The sequence below is a fragment of the Arvicanthis niloticus genome, chromosome 30, assembly GCF_011762505.2.
Source record: "Arvicanthis niloticus isolate mArvNil1 chromosome 30, mArvNil1.pat.X, whole genome shotgun sequence".
Lineage (NCBI taxonomy): Eukaryota > Metazoa > Chordata > Mammalia > Rodentia > Muridae > Arvicanthis > Arvicanthis niloticus.
This window is the reverse complement of record NC_133438.1, coordinates 23378945-23391373: the sequence shown is the minus strand read 5'-3', so window position 1 is coordinate 23391373 and position 12429 is coordinate 23378945. Positions and strand designations below refer to the sequence as shown.

The window sequence follows — 12429 nt, the reverse complement described above, 5'->3', positions numbered from 1 at the left end:
TACACTTTGCCTGCCTCCAGAACACCTGAAACCTTGACTGACCTCTGGCCAGTCCCCAGCCTGTGTCTCCAGCATGCTCTTCACACTAGGGATGGGTGATTTTGCTGTTTATACCTAAAGTAGTGGACGGCACCATGCCAGGCTCTCAGGTTACTCTGTATAAGCATCAAGTTTAATAGGGTGTTTTCATGGTTGGGTTGCAGAGTATATTTCCATGGTCAGTGTCCCACTGAAGCCACTGACCCTGACACTTGAGCAGGTTCTCCTGGTGTAAACACTCTGCATACATCTCTGTAGCTCACTGTGTTGTAGATTGACCCTTTCATGGTCTCCTCAGATCAGCCTTCTCTGGCCTATCTGTATCCCACCAGAACATACTTTTTCCTCAGTATTCACTGTAATAAGGAGCCTTTAGCATGAAGATTACTTATTATTGAGTCTGAGACATCAAATTTGAAACCTTCTGAGACAATCCAAGCATTAACCACAGGACAAAAATGTCCCCAAAATGGTTCAATTATAGGAATCTTCATATTTTGAAAATACGCAAGTTGTGGTATAAAGGTTGTCTTAGTCAGGATTTCTATTGCTTTGACCAAAACACCATGATCAAAAAGCAAGTTGGGGAAGAAAGTGTTTGTTTGGCTTACACTTCCACATTGCTGCTCATTATTGAAGAAATTCAGGACAGGAACTCACGCTTGGCAGGAACCTGGAGGCAGAAACTGATGCAGAGGCCATGGAGGTACTACTGACTGGCTTGCTTCCCATGGCTTGCTCAGCCTGGTTTTTTATAGAACCCAGGACCACCACCCCAGGAATGGCATTATCCACAATAGATTGGGCCCTCCTCTGTTGATCACTAATTGAGAAAATGCCTGGATCTCATGGAGGCATTTTCTTAACTTTCTTCTCTGATGATTCTGTGCCAAATTGACACACAAAACTGCCAAGGACCAGTCTTGACTTGGTTGTGAGTCCTGAGGAAGGGGTGTTTGGAAGTGGTAAAAAGAACAACTTGAAATAAAATTGTGAGTACTGAAAGAGTTAAAAATTTTCAAAATTTCCTAGCAGCTGGGCAGAACCAAGAGTGCAGGTCATCCTTGACTATGTAATGGTTTCAAGACCAGGCAGGACCTCCTGAGACCCTGCTTAGAAAACAAATCACTTAAATAAAACCCCTGTGGTTCCTGTTTGGTTGATGGTTGTCAATCAGGGCCACATGTGGCATTTCAATGCCGTTTTGTCACGTCAGCCCCTTTGCTTTTAAAGGTGGAGACAGAGAATCTTCCTCATATCTGGTGACCTTCACAAATAAAACCTCAGTGTCCAAGAAAAGTCAAATCTTCTTCTGGGCCTCAACCATGGCTTCTAGGGGACAGTCAGTTTTCTTTATGAGTTTGGTCTCTGGTAGGTTGACCACCGTCCAGTGGAGGATTCCCCTCACCCATAGGTACATGGGCAGAACAAATTAGATCTGTGAGTTATAGACAAAGAGGACATGGAATTGGGAGGGGCTCATGGGGAGGGACCTGGAAGAAGCTAGAGGAGAAGAGAATGTAATTGAAACACATTGTATGCATGTATAAAATTCTCAAAGAATAAAAATTAATTTAAAAAACAGAGTAAATACACTAGACACATTTCACATGCAAGTCAATCCCATTATCATCTCTCCATCTATCTGTCCATCTGTCTGTCTGTCTGTCTGTTTGTGTGTATATGTGTCTCTTTCTCCCTCCTCCTTCTTCCCCTCTCTTTCCCTCCCCAACCCTTTTTCTAGAATAAAACTCCTTGTATCCCCAACTGGTCTTGAACTCCTCACCTCTCCCTTCAGAGTCCTGGGATTGCAGGTCTTACAAGTCTGTACCCTTCCTTTCTCCCGTCTTAAGTCATTTTTTTCCAACATAATATTTTTAGTATTTGGGCGTTTCATATAATGCACCCCGATCACAGCCTCTTCTTAGTCCTTCAAGGCTCAACCTCACCTTCGTGACCTCCCCCGAGGCGGGGGGGGGGGGGGGGAAGGGGGGGAAGGGGGGGAGGGGGGGGATTCAGTTCCTGTTGCCTGTATACGCACTGCCTTTTTTTTTTAAGATGGAAGATAATTTTATAATTATATTTATGTGCAGAAAACTCAAGTGTACATTTTTAACCCAGCTTACTGGCGAGTTCTTTAGTCTTTGCTTTTTCCAGCTTGGCAATGCGAGCCACAGACTTAGGACCCAGGACGTTGTCTCCCCAGTGGCGGTGGATCTCGTCATATCTGTCATTATAATTGGTCCTAATCGCTTCCATGAGTTTAGCCAGAGCACCCTTGTCTTCCAAGTTAACCTGTGTGAAGGCATCAGTGGTGAATGTCTTCCTGTGGACCAGGCGCCCCAGCCTGGCCTTTCCCTTGATGATGCAGTAAGGCGCCCCCATCTTTCGACACAGGGCAGGCAGGAAAACCACCAGCTCAATGGGGTCTACATCATGGGCTGTCACCACCAGCTGAGCCTTCTTGTTCCCCACCAAGGTGGTGACTGTATTGACTCCTGCTCGGAGGACAGGTGGTCTCTTAGTTGGGATGTCCCCTTTGCCAGCAGCCTTCTTCTCAGCACGGGCCAGTAGCCTTTGCTTCTTCTCTTGCTTTGTCTCTGGCCTGTACTTGTGGGCAAGCTTAAGCAGCTGAGTAGCTGTTTGCCTGTCCAGGGCCTGGGTGAACTGGTTAATGGCAGGAGGTACTTTGAGCCGCTTATAGAGGATGGCTCTTTGCCGTTGCAGCCTGATGTATCGGGGCCACTTAACGAAGCGCGTTAGATCTCTTTTGGGCTGGATGTCCTGCCCAGTGCTGAAGTTCTTGGGCCTTTTCTTGAACAATAGATTGACCACCTTTTTGGACCGCGGGGGCCGGGCCCACCTTCTTCCCCCGGCCTTCTTTCCTTTGGGCATCTTGCTTGGCTGGAGGAGACGCACTGCCTTTCTAAGGGGGAAAAAGGAGTCTCAGGAGAATGTTTTCTAGCATCCAGTCAGGAAGAGGATGATGCGCAGAAGGAATTGCTTTTCCTAGGATTTTTCTCAATCTTTAATAATCTTAGTTCATTTTAGAATCTGCTAACTAATTGAAAAAAGAAGTTATTCGTTTTATTATGTATACAGTATTCTGACTACACACCAGAAGAGGGCACGGGATCTCATTATCGATGGTTATTACCAACCATGTCATTGCTGGAAACTGAACTTAGGACCTTTGGGAGAGCAGCCAGTGTTCTTAATCTCCAAGCTGCCTCTGCAGCCCAGAAGCTGTTAATTTTAATTAGTGCCTTATTTATTCTTTGAGCATTGCACACATGTATACTTACACACTACATTGTGATCATGTCTACCTTAATATCCAGCTCCCCTTCCCTTAGGGCTCGCAGCATGCGGAAGGTGGGGAACACACTCAAGGAAAAATTCCTCTTCCTTCCCCAGCAGCAATTAACCGACAACAGCTCATTGTCTGTTGTAGGCTGACCTGCAAGCTGAGGGCTGACCCTATCCTGTAATGTCCTGTTCTCTGTCCACTGCAGCCACGCTCTCCCACATCCCTCCCATAACCCACCAGCGCTCCTGGCTGACACGAGCCAGAGCCTGCTCAGCTCCACAGCAGGATCTTTCCTTGCTGTACTGGGTCAGCTCAGCATGGCCACTGCAGGTTGTCAGCTGCGACCTGGTGTGGAAGAATAAAATTATTTTAAAGAGGCCCATTATTGCATCATCCGATAGAAAGATAGGACACCTTTTAGATGCATTTTAATGTTGCTTAATCCTCCAGGTCACTGGTGACCAAGGTTGTCCCTTCAGAGTCTGCTCCTTGCTGAATTTACAATAGTGCCTCTCTCCCTTCCCCAAGCCTTCCTCATCCTCTATTCTACTGTGTTGTTTCTCACATGACTTCTCACTGGGCCGGATTTTGGCTTCCATCTACTTTACATAACACTGTCAGTTTAATTTCTCTAAAGCCAGGTTCTGATCTTGTCAGCCGTAACTAGTTAATGAGTTCCCAAGCATAGAACAGCAGCTCCTGAATGCTGCTGAGCACAAGAATCAACTGGAGAGCTTTTAAAAAATTCATCTTTTAGAAATTCCAATGCCCAAGCCTCACTCCAACTTAATTAAATCAGAATGGGTGGGTGAAGAGTCAAGCATCAGTAGTTTTTAATTCTCTCTGGACGAGGTCAATGTATAGCAAAGGCTTGAGAAGAACAGTTAATTACTGGAACATCAACCCTGTTTGTGATGCAGTTGGGGCCTATGGAAGCTAGCCTGCTTTCCTTTTGTCTGAAGCCAGGAAACGATGAATCTTGGGGGAAGGGTCCAGATAGTACATCTTTCTTTAATGGCCACAGAGAAGCTGGGAATGATGTCCTGCACCTATGATCACAGCACTTGGGAAGGAAAGCAGGAGAGTCAGGAGTTCAAGGTCATCCTCTGCTATGCTGGGAGTTCCAGGCTAGCCTAAGCAACGTGTGACTCAGTCACCGACTGACACAAACAAACGGGAGCAGCGACAAATGCACACAGGACTTCACCGATGCTTTCCGACAACCCTTAACCTATGATAATTGAAAACAATGTAATTTAATCAAATAAAATGCTTCTTGATTGTGACAATATAGTTAGTGCTGAATCAGGAACAAATAATAATAATAATAATAATAATAATAATAATAATAATAATAATAATAACAATAATAATAATAATAATACCAGCACAGACATGCCATGCATTTGATTCCAGAACTCGGAAGGCAGAAGCAGGTGGATCTCTGTGAGTTTGAGGCCAGCCTGGTCTACAAAGAGAGTCCAGGACAGCTAGGGTTCTGTTATACAGAGAAACCCTGTCTCACTCTGTCTCAAAAAACAAAACAAAACCAACAAGTCCCCCCCCCATCCCCAAAGTAACAACAGACACTATAATTAACATTGATGCCTTTACTTTTAGAAACTGAGGCAAAACAAAATCCAACTTAAGTTCTGTAGGTGGCAATAATTTCCTTGGCTCACTTCCATATAGCATTGGAGAGCCCCTTTCCCCACAACCCCATGTAAGAGAAGGCCTTCTTTTTCACACCCTAAGGAAATGGGTCCATCTCAGGAGATCTACCACAGCAGGTAACTGACTCAGAGAGGGGATAGTGTTTGCTTCAAAGCGTACTCAAAAATTACTTGATGAATAAGAGTATGTGATCTCCAGTCAATTCCTTGAGGTTTCACAACCCTACATACTCCCTGCTTCCTCTCCTCATTGTTTACATATAGAAAGTTACCACCTGTTTTCTCAGGGCCACCAATGTCCTTGTCAAGCATAGGCCCTGTGTCAGAGCACACACCTTTATTGACTGATACATACTGATTACAGGGATTTCTTTACCAGGCCCTGGCTGTGCCACAGCTTTGAGTTCTGCCTAAGAAGTAATAAAAATGTACCACAGACTGAGTGGTTTATGGAAACAAATGTGTTCTCACAGATCTGGAGGCTAGGCTTCTGAAATCCAAATATGGTGGGCCAGGTTCCCTCTGGTCTCTGAGGAAACTCTTCGACTTGTGATAACAGAACTCCAGCACTCCTGCCTATGTACCTGTCTCCTGCCCTGTCAGATAAAAAGTCATCGTGATGTTAATTATATATGAAACCACTCCATTAACTAATAAGGTCCTATATGTTGTGGTACAAGGCGTTAGAACTTCAGTTGGTCCTGGGGTGATACAAGTCAACTCACACAGCCCCTAAGGTCTATATATCCTAGAGGCATATCTTGTTAAGCATCCTGAAGTCCAGAGGGGCTGCCAAAGCCTAACCACATCTCTCTTGGTCCTACTTCTGAGACTTGGCAAAACTTTCCCCCAAATACTCTATATGGGACCCCTGGCAACCTCCCCATACAAGTGCCATGGAATCACCTTGAAAAACAACCTTAACTTACAGTCTCACCTGAGGAAACTAACTATCATTTTTTCTTCCTGAAGCTCTTTTTGTATTTTGTTCCATTTGCTATGTACAAGTGCCTGAATGAGCCAAATTAAATGGCAAAAAATGGCTTACTGCTGAGCAAAAAATTCAAGTCAACTTGTTTGAATTTGGGCAAGTGATAGTTTCTCCATTCTCTCATCCCAGGGCTTCAGGTATTTAAACTACATGTGGAAAGACTCCACATGAGAGTAATGTCCTGGGCCTGGAGAGATGTCTCAGTAGTTAAGGGCACTGACTATTCTTCCAGAGAACCTGAGTTCCTCCAAGACAGGTTCCCACATGGTGGCTCATACGCATGTCCTAAAGGATCTGGCGCCCTCTTCTGGCCTCCACAGCTGAATGTCTTCAGCATTTCAGTTCATGTTTCTGCAGACTTTATGAATGAGGCTGTTGTATTTGCAGTGAATGGGTTGCTTACCCAGCTGGGGTTGTTACAACAAAGTACCACAGAGCAGGTGCTTATAAACAATGGGCACACATGTTTCCTAGTTCTGGAGTTTAGATGTCTGAGACGGGTGCTGACATGGGCAGGTCCTGATGAGGACTTCTTCAGGAGTCACATATTTCTTATATCCTCAGTGTGTGTGTGTGTGTGTGTGTGTGTGTGTGTGTGTGTGTGTGTATTTATGGGATGGGGGACTACTTCCTTTCTTACAAGGAATACTGCTGTCATCCATGAGAACTCTCCTTTCATGAGCCAGTTACCTCTGAAATGACCCATCACCAGACTCCATTACACTAAAGAGTGGACTTCTAGATATGAGTTTGGGAGGATGAAAACATTCAGCCCATAGCAGAGGTGATGAAGCTGTGGTCAGCCTCTCTTCCATATGATATTGCAACAAGCACACCTGTCTATACTCAGCATTTACTTGTGCTATCTTGAGCACATCATCCTACATTTACAAAGACATTTTTTTCCCAAAGGGTTGAGATAAAAAGTGCTCAAAGGGAGGGTTTTACAAGAGACTAAGTTACATGTAAGGGGTCTGCTGTCCCCACTGCACCTCCATTCCCCCCATCTCTCTGTCTGTTGAGGCCCACTCTGTCCCACGCTTGGAGCTACTGTGTTGTAGACCGTTCTGCCCCACACTTTGGGGCCAAAATGTCTCGGACTGCTTTGTTGCTCCGGTCCAAGGGTCAGGGCCTAGCAAGAGACAGGAAGAATGGAGATAAGACAGGGTGTGTGATCAAGTCCAGTTTCTCATTTATTGTCTCTCTTCATGTCTCTCTTATTGTCTCTCCTTTTCTCTCTTTCTGTCTTCTCTCTGAAGGGACGTCCGGGGTATTTATACACTTTGTCACATGCCTTGCAGGTGTGGATAGCATGTGCGCCTTGCAGCTGGGGGCACTAAACAGCAAAACAAGATATCAGAGTGTGCTCGGCTGTTGTAGGCTGTTGAAAACCAAGTCTCATGTCAGGGTATATGGCTCTCAAGATGGCTGCAAAGCTGATAGCCACTTTCTGCTACAAGTCAGTCGGCTCCCAACATCTGTCCACCTTCATCAGACCCAAGGAGCCTGAATCAAACAGATTAGCTTCCCTTTTCCCACCCATCTCCTCTGCTCACTGAGTTCTCTGGGGCACCCCAAGCTGCCCTTAGCAGTCTGCTATCCCCTGCAGACCTCCATTCTCCTGCCACCTCTCTGCCCACCTTCATCGGACCTGAGAATCCTGAACCATGCAGACCTGCTGATCTGGAACCATATAGCCCAAGGATACCCACCATAAGCCTGCCACACCAGGACCATTAAGGTTAACTCCTTCTCAGTACCTACTACAACAGGAACATGCAGGGACCAAAGCTATCCAGGTGGCTAAAGGGCCTAGAAAGAACACAATCAAAAAAAGCCAGGACAATATGACACCTCCAAAGCACAGCTACCCTACTACAGCAAGCCCTGGATATCCTAACACAATAAAAGCACAAGAAAATGACCTTAAATCCAATACAAGACACATACCTAAATATAATCAAAGCTACATACAGTAAACCAACAGCCAATAGCAAACTAAATGGAGAGAAACTTAAAGTAATTCCACTAAAATTAAGGACAAGACAAGGCTGCCCACTCTCTTCCTATCTACTCAGTACAGCACTTGAAGTCCTAGCCAGAGCAATAAGACAAGTGAGGGAATCAAAGGTATACAAATCAGAAAAGAAGAAGTCAAAGTATTACTATTTTTGGATGATATGATAGTATACATAAGTGACACCAACAATTCTACCAGGGAACTCCTACAACTGATATATACTGCCAGCAAAGTGGCTGGATACAAAATTAACTCAAAGAAACCAGTAGCCTTTCTTTATACAAATGATAAACGGGCTGAGAAAGAAATTAGGGAAACAACAGCCTTTACAATAGCCACAAATAATATAAAATACCTTGGTGTGACTCTAACCAAGCAAGTGAGGGACCTGTATGGCAAGAACTTCAAGTCTCTGAAGAAAGAAATGGAAGACCTCAGAAGATGAAAAGATCTCCCATGCTCATGGATAGGTAGAATTATAAGCAGTCTACAGATTCAATGCAATCCCCATCAAAATTCCAACACAAATTTTTATAGATCTTGAAAGAACAATTCTCAACTTCATACGGAAAAACAAAAAACCCAGGAAAGCCAGAACAATCCTGAACAATAAAAGAATGTTTGGAGGAATCACCATCCCTGACCTCAAGCAATATGGAGCAATAGTAAAACAACAACAACAACCCAACTGCATGGTATTGGTAGGGAAACAGACACATTGACCAATGAATTTGAATTGAAGGCCCAGAAATAAATCCACACACCTATGGGCATTTGATTTTTAATAAAGAAACCAAACCATACAATGGAAAAAAGAAAGCATCTTCAACAAATGGTACTGGTTTAATTGAATGTTTGCATGTAGAAGAATGAAAATAGTTCCATATTTATCTGAATAAAACTCAAGTCCAAGTGAATCAAGGACCTCAACATAAAACCGGATACATTAAATCTCATAGAAGAGAAAGTGGGAAACAGCCTCGAGCCCACTGGTACAGGAGACGGTTTCCTGAACAGAACACCAATGGCTCAAGCTCTAAAATCGACAATTGATAAATGGGACCTCATGAAACTGAAAAGCTTCTGTAAGGCAAAGGACACTGTTAATAGGACAAAACAGCAATCTATAAATTGAGGAAAAGATCTTCACTAACCGTACATCCAATAGAGGGCTAATATCCAAAATTTATAAAGAACTCAAGAAGTTAGGCACAAATAACCCAGTTTAAAAAATGGAGTTCACAGTTAAATAGAGAATGCTCAACAGAGGACTCTCAAACAGCTGAGAAGCACTTAAAGAAATATTCAAAGTCCCTAGTCATCTGGAAAATGCAAATCAAAACAGCTCTGAAATTCTATTTTATATCAATCAGAATGGCTGAGGTACAAAACTGGTGAGGATGTGGTGCAAGGGGAACACTCCTTCATTGCTGGTCGTATTGCAAACATGTACAACCACTTTAGAAATCAATTTGGTGGTTTCTCAGAAAATCTTGAATAGTCCAATCTCAAAACCCAGCTATACCACTCCTGGCGATATACCCAAAAGGTATATACCCTACTATACCACAAGGACACTTGCACAGCTATGTTTGTAGCAGCTTTATTCAAAAATAGCCAGAAATGGATAAAGAAAATGTGGTACATCTACACAGCGGAATACTATTCAGTTATTAAAAACAAAGATATTGGGCTGCAGAGATGGCACTGACTGCTTTTCCAGAGGTCCTGAGTTCAATTCTCAACAACCACATGGTGGCTCACAACCATCTGTAATGGGATCCAATGCCCTCTTCTGGTGTGTCTGAGGACTGCTACAGTGTACTCATATAAATGAAATAATCAAATCTTTAAAAAAAAAAAAAAAAAAAAAAAGCAAAGACATTATGAATTTTGTAGGCAAATGGATGGAACTGGAGAATATCATCTGGGTGAGGTAACACATTAACAAAAGGACATACATTGTATGTACTCACTTATACGTGGATAGTAGCTATAAAAGTATAGGATATCAATGATACACTCCACAGACCCAAAAAAGCTAAAGAAGAAGGAAGGCACAAGAAAGGCTTGAATCTCACTTAGAAGGGGGAATAGTCATAAGAGGCAGATGGAAGGAGGGAATTGGGAGGGAGAGGGGGTTGGGAGAGGAATGAGAAGGGCTCTGGATCTGGTATGGTGTGCTTGACCAACATGAATGCAGCCATGATCCAACATAGCATAAATGGTGGCACACTCCCACAATGCATTGTAACTACAACACCCAGGAGGTTGAAGCAGGAAGTATAAGGTTCTTGTCTATATCGTGAGTCCTAGACAGCCTGAGCTACATTCAACTCTAGCTCAACAATGACAAAAGCAAATTTGCGATTTTTTTTCAAAGAACACAAACCACATTTTTAAAAAGATTTATTTATTTACTTATTATTTATGTATGTGCCTATATGCCTTTGGAGGCCATAAGACAGTATTAAAACCACCGAAGATGGAGGTAGAGGTGTTTGTGAGCCACCTGACTTGGAGACTGAGAGCCAAACTCCAGTGCCTAAGATAGAGCAGTGAGTATTCCTAACCGCTGAGCCATCTACCCAAGCCCTTAAATCACGTTTTTCAAAATCATAACCTTAGTCTAAGATGAGCAAATTGCCTTTGACAGCTTTCCCCATTTGTCCCAGTTTTCTATGTTCTTCTCTCCTATGACCTTGAAGATTATGAAGGTATCAGTCTCTACATTTTTATTCCTCTAAGTTTTGTTTACATTTCTAAGAGTTCTCGGGTTAAACTATAGAAAAGAGTCAAGAAGCAAGAGACAAATGAAGTCAGGGTGGAGAAGATGTTGCTGTTTCAGACCGGTCCACGGAATGAAGATCCTGCTGTAGGACTGGTCATTTCTATTACATTGTTCTCATTCCTCCAGTGGGACTCAAGGTCTAACATAAAGCTTTGAAATGGGCATCTCTTTTCTGCTCAGTGGTCATTTTCCATTCTTGGAAGTTTTCTGGTTTTTTGTTTGTTTGTTTTGAGGCAGGTTTCTCTGTGTAGCCCTGGCTGTCTAGAACACAGGAGATGGGTGAGTTTGATGTCATCAGGTCTGCATATCAAGTGCCATTCTAGTCAATTGTACATAGTAAGACCTTGTCTCAAAAACCAAAACAAACGTGTTTGGCATGATGTCCAAGGGCTGTATTTTTAGAATTATATAACAAGATGATTTATAACTTAATATACCTTTTACTTTAATTTGTTAACAGGAGTTTAAGTTACAAGTGATCTTTTTTTTTCCATTGTGGCCATGCTCATATTTTCATATTTTATTTCCATTTTATTGGATATTTAATTTATTTACATTTCAGATGTCATCTCCTTTCCCCATTTCTCCTCCCTAGAAAACCCCCTATTCCATCCCCCCTCCTCCTTTTTGCTTTTATACCATTTTTATTACATGCAAGTATTAAGGTAGTTCTAGATTGAGGAACTAGCAATACAATAGATGCAAATAATCAAGGAACAAGCAGGACAATAAACACAAATAAAGAACAAGCAAGGCAATAAATAAAGTTCCAAGCTTTCTAAGGACTTATCAGGATGACCAAAGTATCTGAGCCAACTTCCCTGTCCTAGCCTAAAGTCATTTTTATGTCTGAAGCCTACTTCCTTGTTCTAGCCTAATATTTAGGTTCCTGCCTGAAATTACTTCTTTGTTCTAGCCTAACGTTACAAGTGATCTTAAAATATCACTGGGTTTCATGAGGTCCCACTTATTAATTTTTGGTCTTAGCGTCTGAGCTATTGGTATTCTGTTTAGGAAGTTGTCCAGTTGTCCCTCGTGCCAATGAGTTCAAGGCAGTTTCCCACTTTCTCTTCTATTAGATTTAGTGAAATCTGGTTTTATGTTGAGGTCTTTGATTCACTTGGACTTGAATTTTGTGCAGGATGGTAGCTATGGGTCTGATTTGCATTCTTCTGCATGCAGATATCCAGGTAGACCAGCACAGTTTGTTGAAAATGCTTTCTTTGTTTCCATTGTATGGTTTTGCCTTTTTTGTCAACTATCAAGTGCCAATAGGTATATGGACTTATTTCTGGGTCTTCAATTCTCCATTGATCACCTGTTTGTTTGTTTGTTTGTTTAGCCAATACCAGGCAGTTTTATTTCTATTGTTCTGTAATATAATATTCTGTAATATAATATTGTTCTGTAATGTTGTTTTTGAAATCAGGGATGGTGATACCTCCAGAAGTTCTTTTATTGTACAGGATTATTTTAGCTATCCTGGGTTTTTTGTTTGTTTGTTTATTTTTGTTTTTTTGTTCTTCCATGTGAAGCTGAGAATTGTTCTTTCAAAGTCTGTAAACGATTGTGTTGAAATTTCGATGGGAATTGTGTTGAATCTGT

The 12429-nt window shown here is 42.5% G+C and overlaps 1 pseudogene; it reads right to left on the bottom strand.

The window, feature by feature from the left end:
• Positions 1-2151: 2151 nt before the first annotated feature.
• On the bottom strand, positions 2152-2934 carry LOC143440721 (large ribosomal subunit protein eL8 pseudogene; annotated as a pseudogene).
• Between the last annotated feature and the right edge of the window lie 9495 nt (positions 2935-12429).